Consider the following 13,579-nt stretch of genomic DNA (forward strand, 5'->3'; position numbering starts at 1 on the left):
AAAACAAGATACACTGAATTTAATAGAAGAAAAAGTGGGAAATAGCCTCTAACCCATAGGCAAAGGGGAAATTTTCCTGAACCAAACACCAATGGCTCAGGCTCTAAGATCAACAACTAAGAAATGGTACCTCATGAAATGGAAAAGCTCTGTAAAACAAAAGACATTGTCAACAGAACAAAACAGCAACCTATAGATTGGGAAAAGATCTTCACTAACACTACATCTGATACAGGGCTAATATCCAAGCTACACAAAGAACTTAAGAAATTAGATTCCATGAGGTACAGAGCTAAACAAAGAATTTTCACCTGAGGAATGTCGAATAGCTGAGAAGCACCTAAAGAAATGTTCAACAATCTTAGTCATCAGGGAAATGCAAATCAAAACAACCCTGAGATTTCACCTCACACCAGTCAGAATGGCTAAGATAAAAAACTCAGGAGAAAACAGGTGCTGGTGAGGATGTGGAGAAAGAGGAACACTCCACCACTGCTGGTGGGGTTGCAAGCTGGTACTACCACTCTGGAAATCAGTCTGGAGGTTCCTCAGAAAACTGGGAATGATACTACCAGAGGACCCTGCTATACCACTCCTAGGCATATACCCAGAGGATTCCCCAGCATGTAATAAGGATACATGCTCCACTATGTTCATAGCAACCCTATTTATAATAGCCAGAACCTGGAAAGAACCCAGATGTCCCTCAACAGAGGAATGGATACAGAAAATGTGGTATATACACAACGGAGTACTATTCAGCCATTAGAAACAATGAATTCTTAGACAAATGGATAGAACTAGAGAACATCATCCTAAGTGAGATTACCCAGTCTCAAAAGAACACTCATGGTATGCATTCACTAATAAATGGATATTAGCCTAGAAGCATGGAATACTGAAGACACAATTCACATATCAAATGATGCCTAAGAAGAAGGAATGAGTGGCCCCTGGTCCTGGAAAGGCTCAGTGCAGCAGTTTAGAGGAATACCAGTACAGGGAAGTAGGGAAGGGTGGGTTGGGGAACGGGGAGGGAAGAGGGCTTATGGGACTTTCAGGGAGGGAGGAATCCAGGAAATGGAAAATCACTTGAGATGTAAATAAAGAATATATTGAATAAAAAACAGAAATTAGATTCCAAAAATCCAAATAACCCAATTTAAAAAATGGGATACAGAGCTAAACAGAGAATTTCCAAAAGAGAAATTTTTAATGGCTGCGAAGCACTTAAAGAAATGTTCAACATCCTTAGTTATCAGGGAAATGCAAATCAAAATGACCCTGAGACCCCATATTACACCAATCAAAATGGCTAAGATCAAAATCTCAAGTGACAGCACATGCTGGTGAGGATGTGTAGAAAGAACACTTCTCCACTGCTGCTGGGATGGCAAACTGGTGCAACCACTCTGGAAATCAACCTGGCAGTTCTTCAGAAAATTAGAAATAGTTCTACCCGAAGACCCAGCATTCCTGGGCATATACCCAAAAGATGCTCTACCATACCACAAGGACACTATGCTCCACTATGTTCATAGCAGCCTTATTTGTAACAGCCAGAAGCTGGAAATAACCCATATGTCCCTTAACCAAAGAATGGATACAGAAAATATGGTTTATTTACACAATGGAATACTATTCAACTATTAAGAACAAGGATATCATGAGTTTTGCAGGCAAATGGATGGAACTAGAAAATATCATCCTGAATGAGGTAACTCAGATGCAAAAGGACATGCATGGTATATACTAACTGATAAGGAGATGTTAGCCAAAAAGTATAGAATTCTCATGATACAACTCACAGACCATTATGAAGCTTAGCAAGAAGGAAGGACCAAGTGTGGATACTTCAATCCCACTTAAGAGCGGAAACAAAAAAACAGGGGATTCAGAGGGAGGAAGCATCCTAGGTGGGAAAGGAGATGGGGAAGGGAAATGGGTGGCAGGATCAGGTATGGGAAGACAAGAGAGAAGCCCAGAGGGCCAGGAGAATGAAGGGAAATATGCAGCAGCACAGGCTGAGATGTGGGGGGAACCTCTAGAAAGGTCCAGAGATCTTGGACGTGATAGTCTCCCAAGACTCAATGGTGTGACCTTAGCCAAAATGTTCAACAGTGGGGACATGGAATCTTAAGAGACCACTTCCAGAAGAAAGACGTGGTTCCCAGTTGAGGCATGGTGCCACCCACCCATCTTGAAATCTTTTGACCCAGAATTGTTCCTATCTAAAGGGAATAAAGGGACAAAAATGGAACAGAGACTGAAGGAAAGAACATCCAGTGATGGGTCCAACTTGGAATCCATTCCATGTGCAGGTATGGCCCTCTCCAGCCCTGAGCAGGCTGAACAGAACTTGAGCACTTGCCACAATGGACTGTAATGACCTTGGCAGGGTCACCTGCCTTGGTGTACCTACAGGAACTTAGAACAATAGACTGCCCAATGACCTTGCTTTGCATTATAATCCAGCAGAAAGGAAGGATGGGTTCTGTGGGCTTTCCCTATATGGATGCAGTGCTGAATATTAAACGTGGAGCCTTGATCGGAACCTTGGCTTGGCTTCCTTCTTCTCTCACCCACCTCCATCTCCTTTTTATTTCCAGCCCCCCTTGCAGGTAAACCCAGTTTGTCCTTGGCCACTGGATGGCTAGACGCAGGCACTAACCCCTGACACTAATACTGATGCCATGTTGTGCTTGCAGACACCAGCCTCCTCCGTCCTCTGAGAGGCTCCACCCAGCAGCTGACTGAAACGGTCCTTAGGGAAATCTCATGGAAGAGCTGGGAAGGACTGAAGACCCTAAAGAACTCCACAAGAAGACAATCAACAAGAGTCAACTAACCCGGAGCCTTGGGAGTTCCCAGGGACTTAACCAGCAAACTAAGAGAATACATAGGCCAATGCCCTGGCACATATATAGCAGATGTGTAGGTTGGTCTTCAGCTGTTGCCTGTCTGTGGAATCCTTTCCCCAACTGGGCTGCCTAGTCTGACTTCAGTGAGAGAGGATGAACCCTGCAGAAATTTGTCAGAGGAAAAGTGGGGAGGGAACTCTGTGAGGGGAGACCAAAGGCAAAGGGTGTGTTGGGGTGGACAGGGGAGGGGGGCCCGACAGAGATCAGGATGTAAAATGAATAAATAAGTAAATTAAAGAAAAAAACCCTCTTTGACCTCAGTTATCTAAGTCTAGACCCATGGTCAAGAAAAGTCATGAAGTGTTCTCAAACTTCAAATATGCTTTATCAAACATCAGATTTAAAGCAATAGCGAAGAAACCCACATGGATTCCTCTTTTACATCAACCCTATAAAGAAAAGTTTCTAAAGAGGAGAAAAATGAAACCTGAGAATTATTTACTAATAAATGTCAGTAATATGGCTTTATTTTAAACCTGTTTGTTAACTAAGCATTTCTGCATCTCTTTAGGATTAAAATGGAGACCATTTTAATTGAAAAATCATCTCTGCAACTAACCTAGCAATAATACTTTCCTCTGGGGAGGTACAAGTCTTTCCTAATTAAAATAAAATAATGGTTTTCTAGTCAGCTGTTAGAAGGTGACATTTAAAGAATTGTGGGAACTTCACAATTAACTCTCACGATGAAGGAGGACTGTAAGTAGCTGAGTATTCTGCTGTTTTTAAGTACTATGAAGAGGTGAAAGGGGTGATGTTTATTTTGTGCAATGCCTGGAATGTAGCCATATCAATTGTTCGGCATGTGCAGTATGATGGTTCAAACAGCTTTGTGCCTGTGAAATAATTCTTTATGCAGAGTTCCCTGGAGATCATTCTAAGACTGCACCATTCGGCACATAGAAATCGATTCTTACTCTCGCTGGAGCAGGCTTATCAGTGTACGCTCCCTGACAAAAGAGAATGAGTTCCTAGTACAATTACCTAGGGTCTGAACATTCTGTTCCACAACTAAATTCCCGAATTCTTTGTGTGTTTTTAAATTTATTAAATAATAATTAATTATAGGCTCATTCTGTAGGAGAAATAGGAAATCTTCAATCTTTCATATGGAAAAAAAATGCTAACCAAATCACTGGAATAGAGATAAAACTCCATGGCTGAAGACATGGCCCAGTTGAAAAACAATTGTTTAACATGTAAAATTGGGTACTCCTATCATCGATTAAAAAACTATGCACATGTCTATAATATCTGGGGGACTGAGTCAAGCATATCCCTGAAGGTTGCTGGCCAGCCAGTCTAACGGAGTAGGTGAGATCCAGGCCTTACAAAACTGTTAAAGACACAGAACATTGACTCTGGCTTCCAAATGCATGCACATGGATCCAAATTTGCAAGTACACACACATAAATTTGTACATGATGTACAACACACAGAGAGAGGGAGAGGGAGAGGGAGAGGGAGAGAGGAAGAGAGGGAGAGGAAGAGAGGGAGAGGAAGAGAGGGAGAGGGAGAGAGGGAGAGGGAGAGAGGGAGAGGAAGAGAGGGAGAGGGAGAGGGAGAGAGGGAGAGGGAGAGAGGGAGAGGGAGAGAGGGAGAGGGAGAGAGGGAGAGAGGGAGAGAGGGAGAGGGAGAGGGAGAGGTGGGGGAGTGAATACCAAGAAATACTGGCTGCCGATGAGGGAAAATGTTTACTTCAAATACAAGATTCACATAGGGTGTCTAATCACAATGGTCAGCCTTTGTCCCATGTGCATATAGTAAATAGTTTCTAAATATGGTGTGTGTGTGTGTGTGTGTGTGTGTGTGTGTGTGTGTGTGTGTGATCAAGTAGCTTTAATGAAAAAAGGGCTCATGCATTTGGGCAGAAATAGGAGGAAGTAGGAGGAATTTGGGGTGGTGTCAGGAGTGATATAGATGCAGTCAGTATTTATCCATGAAATTCTCAAAGTGAAAAGTTAACGTAGTGATTTATTTCGGGGAGACAGCCTTTAACCTCCAACCTCAAACGAGAGGAGTTGCTAAAATCCTAGCAGCCAACAAGATTTGTCCTAAGAAGTTGTGTGCATGTGGAGCACTAACACTTGTTAAGCAGTTACCTATGGGTAATTGTGTCTGGTATGTTTCACTAGGCACCACAGTCTTCAAAAGAATTTTCTTATTCACCTTAAAGTAACTAGTTCCCGCCCCCTCATTCTTTTTATAGAACTATAAGCAATATACCTAAGTCAGCACAAAGTTGGGAGCTGTTCCAGATGTCTGTGATACCATTTCTCACTAAATCACGTCACTTTCCCTTGATAGATATCTGCTCTCTCCGCCTACTAACGCCTCCAATATATACATTTTAATATATAGTGCCAGATATAAGTTATTTGGTGCTATATATAATTTTGATACCAGGTTATTATTTTCACTGGCTGTTGCCACCAATGTCAGCTGCCTGAAGCTAAACCTGATCACTCAGTGAGATAAATATTAAAGAGCCTATCAATCATATTTTCAGCTTTTATGTCCAATCATAAACTATTTTTTATAGATAATATATATTTTAGAGACATCCAGAGGAAAAGAATTGCACATTCTAATACTTAGCTGTGTTCTAAATGTTATTTTCTCCCAGTCAGATTATGCCATTTTTTCAGTATCATTTAAAGACTTCCCTGCTGTATTTATTTATAATGTTATAATTTTCATGAATTATGCAATATGCATGATAGTGATTTGTTAATTTCCCTAATGTATAACCCAGATCTCAACCACCTTCCCATTTCAAAGGTTACTCACAATTCAGAAAAAGACAAAAATCGTTGGGAAAAATCCACAATTTTGAACTAAGAGAACATTTTCTTCTCATTGTCATTAGTGACTACTTACTATTCAAAAGCAGGTGTCCACGCTCTAGGGAACAGGACAATTCCTCTGTCTATGAGTTGGCAGGATTGACTCCTTCAGCATTACCAGTCTCTTCTCAGCTTGCCTAAGGCAGTCTAGTGTATTGACAGAAGTCTGTATGTGTTAAATGTATAGGGTAATATTCAAGGCTGTTATATATATATATATATAAGGGTACCTATAATGTTCTTAGTAATGCTGGCTCTCCCAGAACCCCAAGGCAAGAATTTAAAAAGGATTATCTAGCATTTCTCATGAAGTAATACCCTAGGTTTTAAACTCTTCTTTATGTGATAACTCCTTAACCATAAATCTTTCTCTAAGAGCCCATATGCCCACATTTTTCCTTTTCTTTGTTGTAAAACCTCAACTCCAACCAAAAATGGAATCTTTCCCTTTGTATTCATTCTACTCCACCCCACATATGTACTCAGAGCTACAGTATTCCGTGTGGGATAGCAAACAGGACTTTGACATTCAGTGAGAGAAGCCTTCAAAGAATGGAATGCAGGGGACTTAGGCACCCTGGGTTCTGTGCTTTAGTCTGAAATTGGATCCTCAGGCTTGGATTTTGTTTTTGAAGTTTCACTAATGGGAAGTGAAAACTCATCACAAGTTCTTCAGCTAATGAATCATCAGATTAAACACAAGACCTGCCCCTAGTAAAGATATAATTGGAGGTTAGTGTAATTGATATCAAAGCACATCCTGTTTTCTTTGACACCAATTAGGGGGCACCCTGCTACACACTTGCCCTTTAGGATTCATTTCTAGTAGTCCTTGAACTCGCAAGAGGCAAAATGCAAATGCGTTACCTGTAGTGAAGTCTCTACTTAAAAGTCCTCATATTGGTTATTCTGGGAGGACTTCAATTAAGTTCTTTAATCAACTTTAATCAAGATTTTGAAGAACTTGGGAGTGCTAAAAAAATAGAAGGACATGGACAATTCTTCCTAATATATTTATTTGTGTCTAGAATGTTGTGCCTTGAATCTGTATAGTGCTTTAGGCAAAATGGCCATTTTAACTATATTGATTCTACCGATCCATGAGCATGGGAGGTTTTCCCATTTTTTGAGGTCTTCTTCCATTTCCTTCTTCAGAGTCTTGAAGTTCTTGTCATACAGGTCTTTCACATGTTTGGTAAGAGTCACTCCAAGATACTTTATACTGTTTGAGGCTATTGTGAAGGGGGTCATTTCCCTAATTTCTTTCTCAACCTGCTTATCCTTTGAGTATAGGAAGGCCACTGATTTGCTGGAGTTGATTTTATAACCTGCCACTTTGCTGAAGTTGTTTATCAGCTGTAGGAGCTCTCTAGTGGAGTTCTTTGGGTCACTTAGGTAGACGATCATGTCGTCTGCAAATAATGATAGTTTGACTTCTTCCTTTCCAATTTGTATCCCTTTGACCTCCTTATGTTGTCGAATTGCCCGAGCTAGTACCTCAAGTACAATATTGAAAAGATAAGGAGAAAGGGGGCAGCCTTTTCTGGTCCCTGATTTCAGTGGGATTGCTTCAAGTTTCTCTCCATTTAGTTTGATGCTGGCTACCGGTTTGCTGTATATTGCTTTTACTATGTTTAGGTATGGGCCTTGAATTCCTGTTCTCTCCAAGACTTTAAGCATGAAGGGATGCTGAATTTTGTCAAATGCTTTTTCAGCATCCAATGAAATGACCATGTGGTTTTGTTCTTTGAGTTTATTTATGTAGTGGATTGTATTGATGGATTTCCGTATATTGAACCAACCCTGCATTCCCGGGATAAAGCCTACTTGATCATGGTGGATGATCGTTTTGATGTGTTCTTGGATTCGGTTGGCAAGAATTTTATTGAGTATTTTTGCATCGATGTTCATAAGGGAAATTGGTCTGAAGTTCTCTTTCTTTGTTGGATCTTTTTGTGGCTTTGGTATCAGCGTAATTGTGGCTTCGTAGAAGGAATTGGGTAGTGTTCCTTCTGTTTCTATTTTGTGGAATAGTTTGAAGAGTATTGGTGTTAACTCTTCTTTGAAGGTCTGGTAGAATTCTGCACTGAAGCCATCTGGTCCTGTGCTTTTTTTGGTTGGAAGACTTTCTATGACTCCTTCTATTTCTTTAGGCATTATGGGACTGTTTAGATGGTCTAGTTGGTCCTGATTTAATTTTGGTATTTGGTATCTGTCAAGGAAATTGTCCATTTCCTCCAGATTCTCCAGTTGTGTTGAGTATAGGCTCTTGTAGTAGGATCTGATGATTTTTTGGATTTCCTCAGTTTCCGTTGTTATATCTCCCTTTTCATTTCTAAGTTTGTTAATTTGGATACTTTCTCTGTGCCCTTTGGTCAGTCTGGCTAAGGGTTTATCTATCTTGTTGATTTTCTCAAAGAACCAGCTCCTGGTTTTGTTGATTTTTTTGTATGGTTCTCTTTGTTTCTACTTGATTGATTTCGGCCCTGAGTTTGATGATTTCCTGCCTTCTACTCCTCCTGGGTGAAATAGCTTCTTTTTGTTCTAGGGCTTTCAGGTGTGTCATTAAGCTGGTAATGTATGCTCTCTCCATTTTCTTTTTGGAGGCACTCAGGGCTATGAGTTTTCCTCTTAGCACTGCTTTCATTGTGTCCCATAGATTTGGGTATGTTGTGTTTTCATTTCCAACTCAATTCTTCACAGAGTTAGAAAGAGCAATTATCAAATTCATCTGGAACAACAAAAAACCCAGGATAGCTAAAACTATTCTCAGCAACAAAAGAAAATCTGGGGGAATCAGTATCCCTGACCTCAAGCAATACTACAGAGCAATAGTGTTAAAAACTGCATGGTATTGGTACAGTGACAGACAGGAGGATCAATGGAACAGTATTGAAGATCCAGAAATGAACCCACACACCTATGGCCACTTGATCCTCGACAAAGAGGCTGAAAACATCCAATGGAAAAAAGATAGCCTTTTCAACAAATGGTGCTGGTTCAACTGGAGGTCAGCATGCAGAAGAATGCGAATTGATCCATCCTTTTCTCCTTGTATTAAGCACAAATCCAAATGGATCAAGGACCTCCACATAAAGCCAGACACTCTGAAGCTAATAGAAAAGAAACTGGGGAAGACCCTTGAGGACATCGGTACAGGGAGAAAGTTTCTGAACAGAACACCAATAGCGTATGCTCTAAGAGCAAGAATTGACAAATGGGACCTCATAAAATTACAGAGTTTCTGTAAGGCAAAGGACACCATCAAGAGGACAAATCGGCAACCAACAAATTGGGAAAAGATCTTCACCAATTCTACATCAGATAGAGGGCTAATATCCAATATATATAAAGAACTCAAGAAGTTAGACTCCAGAAAACCGAACAACCCTATTAAAAAATGGGGTACAGAGTTAAACAAAGAATTCTCACCTGAAGAACTTCGGATGGCAGAGAAGCATCTTAAAAAATGCTCAACTTCATTAGTCATTAGGGAAATGCAAATCAAAACAACCCTAAGATTTCATCTTACACCAGTCAGAATGGCTAAGATTAAAAATTCAGGAGACAGCAGGTGTTGGAGAGGGTGTGGAGAAAGAAGAACACTCCTCCACTGCTGGTGGGGTTGCAAATTGGTACAACCACTCTGGAAATCAGTCTGGCGGTTCCTCCGAAAACTGGGCACCTCACTTCCAGAAGATCCTGCTATACCACTCCTGGGCATATACCCAGAAGACTCCCCACCATGTAATAAGGATACATGTTCTACTATGTTCATAGCAGCCCTATTTATAATTGCCAGATGCTGGAAAGAACCCAGGTATCCCTCAACAGAAGAGTGGATGCAAAAAATGTGGTATATCTACACAATGGAGTACTATTCAGCCATTAGAAACAACGAATTCATGAAATTCTTAGGCAAATGGATGGAGCTAGAGAATATCATACTCAGTGAGGTAACCCAGACTCAAAAGGTGAATCATGGTATGCACTCACTAATAAGTGGATATTAACCTAGAAAACTGGAATACCCAAAACATAATCCACACATCAAATGAGGTACAAGAAGAAAGGAGGAGTGGCCCCTGGTTCTGGAAAGACTCAGTGAAACAGTATTCAGCAAAACCAGAACGGGGAAGTGGGAAGGGGTGGATGGGAGGACAGGGGAAGAGAAGGGGGTTTACGGGACTTTAGGGGAGTGGGGGGGCTAGAATAGGGGAAATCATTTGAAATGTAAATAAATTATATCGAATAAAAAAAATTAAAAAAAAAAAAAGAATGTTGTGCCAAAATTACAAGCTATTATTTTCATAGCCAAAGAATGTCAATGTTTAACTTAGTGTCAGGGGTATGTATCTTTAAGTACATAATTAATACATGAATGTATTTCTTAATAAACTTAATTTAAATTTATTATACAAAATGACAGCAATTAACAGCAATATATTATTCAAAACTCTAAGAAGAAAAAATAAGAATGTGAGAACATGTGAGGGGTGTATTCTAATTCGTGTTCTACAGTGCACACATTTTTCAAAATAACATGTTTTATATAAGTGTTGTATAACTATTTCCTCTACAGTGAAGGAAAGGAATACTCATAAGTTTCAGGGGAAAAACTCACTGGGCTCAGGAGCTAAACAATTACAAATGCAATAAATCTCACAGAGTTAAAAAATTTGTCAGTTCCTACCCTAAGATTCTAAAGCCTAAATGTGCTTGTAGAGAGGAGACTCTCAAGCCATCCAAGTTGCCTTCAGATTGCTACAGCAAGGCAGTTTTTGTAAGTTGCCTAGGTTTCAGATGCATCTGCCTTTAAGTCACTCAAGTTCTTGTAAGAAAGCCAAGTAACAACTGATTCACTAAACTAGACCTAGGTTGCATCATTTTTGGTCTGTTTTTAGTCCCCATTTTGAGGTGCATAAATGTGCCTTTGCATCTCCTCAGGAAAATTCACAAAACAATAAGCACACACTGTTATGCTCATCAATTAAAACACATTTTAAAGAAATGCTGTCACTAAGTGTCCATAGGAAAAAAATCCTTGGTCCCTCAGTGTTTGTGTATTATCCTGCCATACCTTTTGCTAAGAAAAATTGGTTGTTACTACATGATGAATACAGAATATCCTGAAGTGTGATTCTGAATATCACAACAAAATAATGACACTTGTCCTTGTAAAGTGACATGTCATGGGGCTTTGATAGAAACAAGACACTGTGTCAAGTAGGTTTTAGCAGAGACTCACCTATTTCTGACTCACCAATTGGGGCATAAAGGGCTATGATTCTCCTGGACAGATCCTTAGAATAGAAAACTCATTGTTGAATGATACTATCCCTGGCATTGTAGGATTTCAAGCCTCTTGAGCTAAGTGTCAAATATAAGGAATACAAAATAAAAAGCTAAGGCAAGTATATAAGAGGTCACCATTAAGCACTAAAAAACGCTGTATAAGAGAAAAGTGAGTCAAGTAGACACAGTATCTGTCTTAGTCACGGTTTCTATTCCTGCACAAACATCATGACCAAGAAGCAAGTTGGAGACAAAAGGGTTTATTCCACTTACAGTTCCAAATTGCTGTTTATCACCAAAGGAAGTCAGGACTGGAACTCAAGCAGGTCAGGAAGCAGGAGCTGATGCAGAAGCCATGGAGGGATGTTCCTTATTGGCTTGCTTCCCCTGGCTTGCTCAGCCTGCTCTCTTATAGAACCCAAGACTACCAGCTCAGGGGTGGCCTCACCCACAAGGGGCTCTCCCTCCTTAATCACTAATTGAGAAATGCCCCACAGCTGGATTTCATGGAGCCCCTTCCCCAACTGAAACTCCTTTCTCTGTGATAACTCCAGCCTGTGTCAAGTTGACACACACAACCATCCAGTACAATTGATCCCTTGTCTACCGGACATACAAACACATCACTATTAAACCTCAACCCTTACTTTATTATTCATCCACAAGATCTAAATAACTTTAAAAGTCCCACAGTCTTTACATATTAAAAGTTCAATCCCTTTAAAATGTCCAATATCTTTTAAAATTCAGTCTTTTAAAATTCAAGTCTCTTAACTGTGGGCTCCACTGAAATACTTTCTTCCTTCAAGAGGGAAAAATATCAGGGCACAGTCACAATCAAAAGCAAAACTTAAACTCTAATGTTTTAATGTCTGGGATCCAGCTCACCATCTTCCAGGCTCCTTCAAGGGCTTGGATCACTTCTCCAGCTCTGCCCTTTGTAGCACACACCTTGTCTTCTAGGCTCCAGCTGCCTGTACTCCACTGCTGCTGCTGCTGCTGTTCTTGGTGGTCATCGAATGGCACTGGCGTCTCCAAAACACTGCTGTCTTCTGCTGTAACTAGGCTTCACCAACAGCCTCTCATAGGCTCTCTTCATGGTGCCAAGCCTCAACTCCTATGCATGACCCCTTCAGTCCTGGACAACTGAGGTTGCACCTTCACCAATGGCCTTCCACAGCCTCTCAAGAGTGCTGAGCCTCAGCTGCTCTTCATGACCCCTTCATGCCTTCAAAATAAGAACCACCTGGGTGACTCTTGCACAGTCCCAAGTCCAGCCACAGCACAAGGTACTGCCTTGGCTATCTCTGGAGCACAGCCTCTGTGCTCTCAGAAAACACTTCCCAGAAGATTTCACTTCCGTGATGCTGGTCTCTTCTTAATCACTGCTAATTTCTTAGCTCCAGCTCACCAGCATCAATAGTCCCAGTAACACAAAGGTTTGCTTTAGTGGTTCTGGTATCTTGTTAATCACAGCTGATTCTTCAGCCCCAGCTAACCAAAAGCACAGAATCTTAACAAACAAAACATGGCTCTGATAATAGTCTTTAATCTTCCCTCTGAAATTTCACAAGCCAGGCCTCCATCTTCTGCACTGTTCTCAACATTATCTTCCAAGCTCCTACAGAACATTCCACAGAGCTCTTAACATCTTAATGGCTCTTCAAGATCAAAGTTCCAAGTCCTTCCACAAAGCTCCAAAGTCCTTCCACAGTCCTTCCCAAAAACATGGTCAGGTTGTCACAGGAATATCCTACTATGCTGGTACCAATTTGTCTTAGTCAGGGTTTCTATTCCTTCTCAAACATCATGACCAAGAAGCAAGTTGGGGAGGAAAGGGTTTAATCAGCTTACAGTTCCACACTGCTGTTTATCACCAAAGGAGATCAGGACTGGAACTCAAGCAGGTCAGGAAGCAGGAGCTGATGCAGAGGCCATAGAGGGATGTTTCTTACTGGCTTGCTTCCCCTGGCTTGCTCAGCCTGCTCTCTTATAGAATCCAAGAATACAGCCCACAAGGGGCCCTTCCCTCTTGGTCACTAATTGAGAAAATGCCCCACAGCTGAATCTCATGAAGGCATTTCCCCTACTGAAGCCCCTTTCTCTGTGATAACTCCAGCCTGTGTCAAGTTGGCACAAACAACCAGCCAGTACAGTATCCAAAAAAGTACCTGTAAGACCTGGATACAAAAATAGTGAAACTGAGGAGATAAAATAAATGGCTGTTATCCTGAACATTTTTCACTACCAAAATTGTATATTCAACTTATTTGTTACATATTGACATAAAGCATGTGATGATGGAATTGAGAAACAAACAAAAAAATCAATAAGAAAATAGGCCAGAAAAAAAGCTGCAGAGATGACTCCATAGAGAAATGTGTTTATTTTAAGCCCCAAATCTGAGTTTGAATTCCCAGGACTAGCATGGTGGGAGGAAAGAACTGATTCCAGCAAGTTGTCCTCTGACCTCCACACGTGTATGTGACATGTTTATATACCCCACCCCACTATAA

Source organism: Apodemus sylvaticus, chromosome 23, assembly GCF_947179515.1.
Source record: "Apodemus sylvaticus chromosome 23, mApoSyl1.1, whole genome shotgun sequence".
Lineage (NCBI taxonomy): Eukaryota > Metazoa > Chordata > Mammalia > Rodentia > Muridae > Apodemus > Apodemus sylvaticus.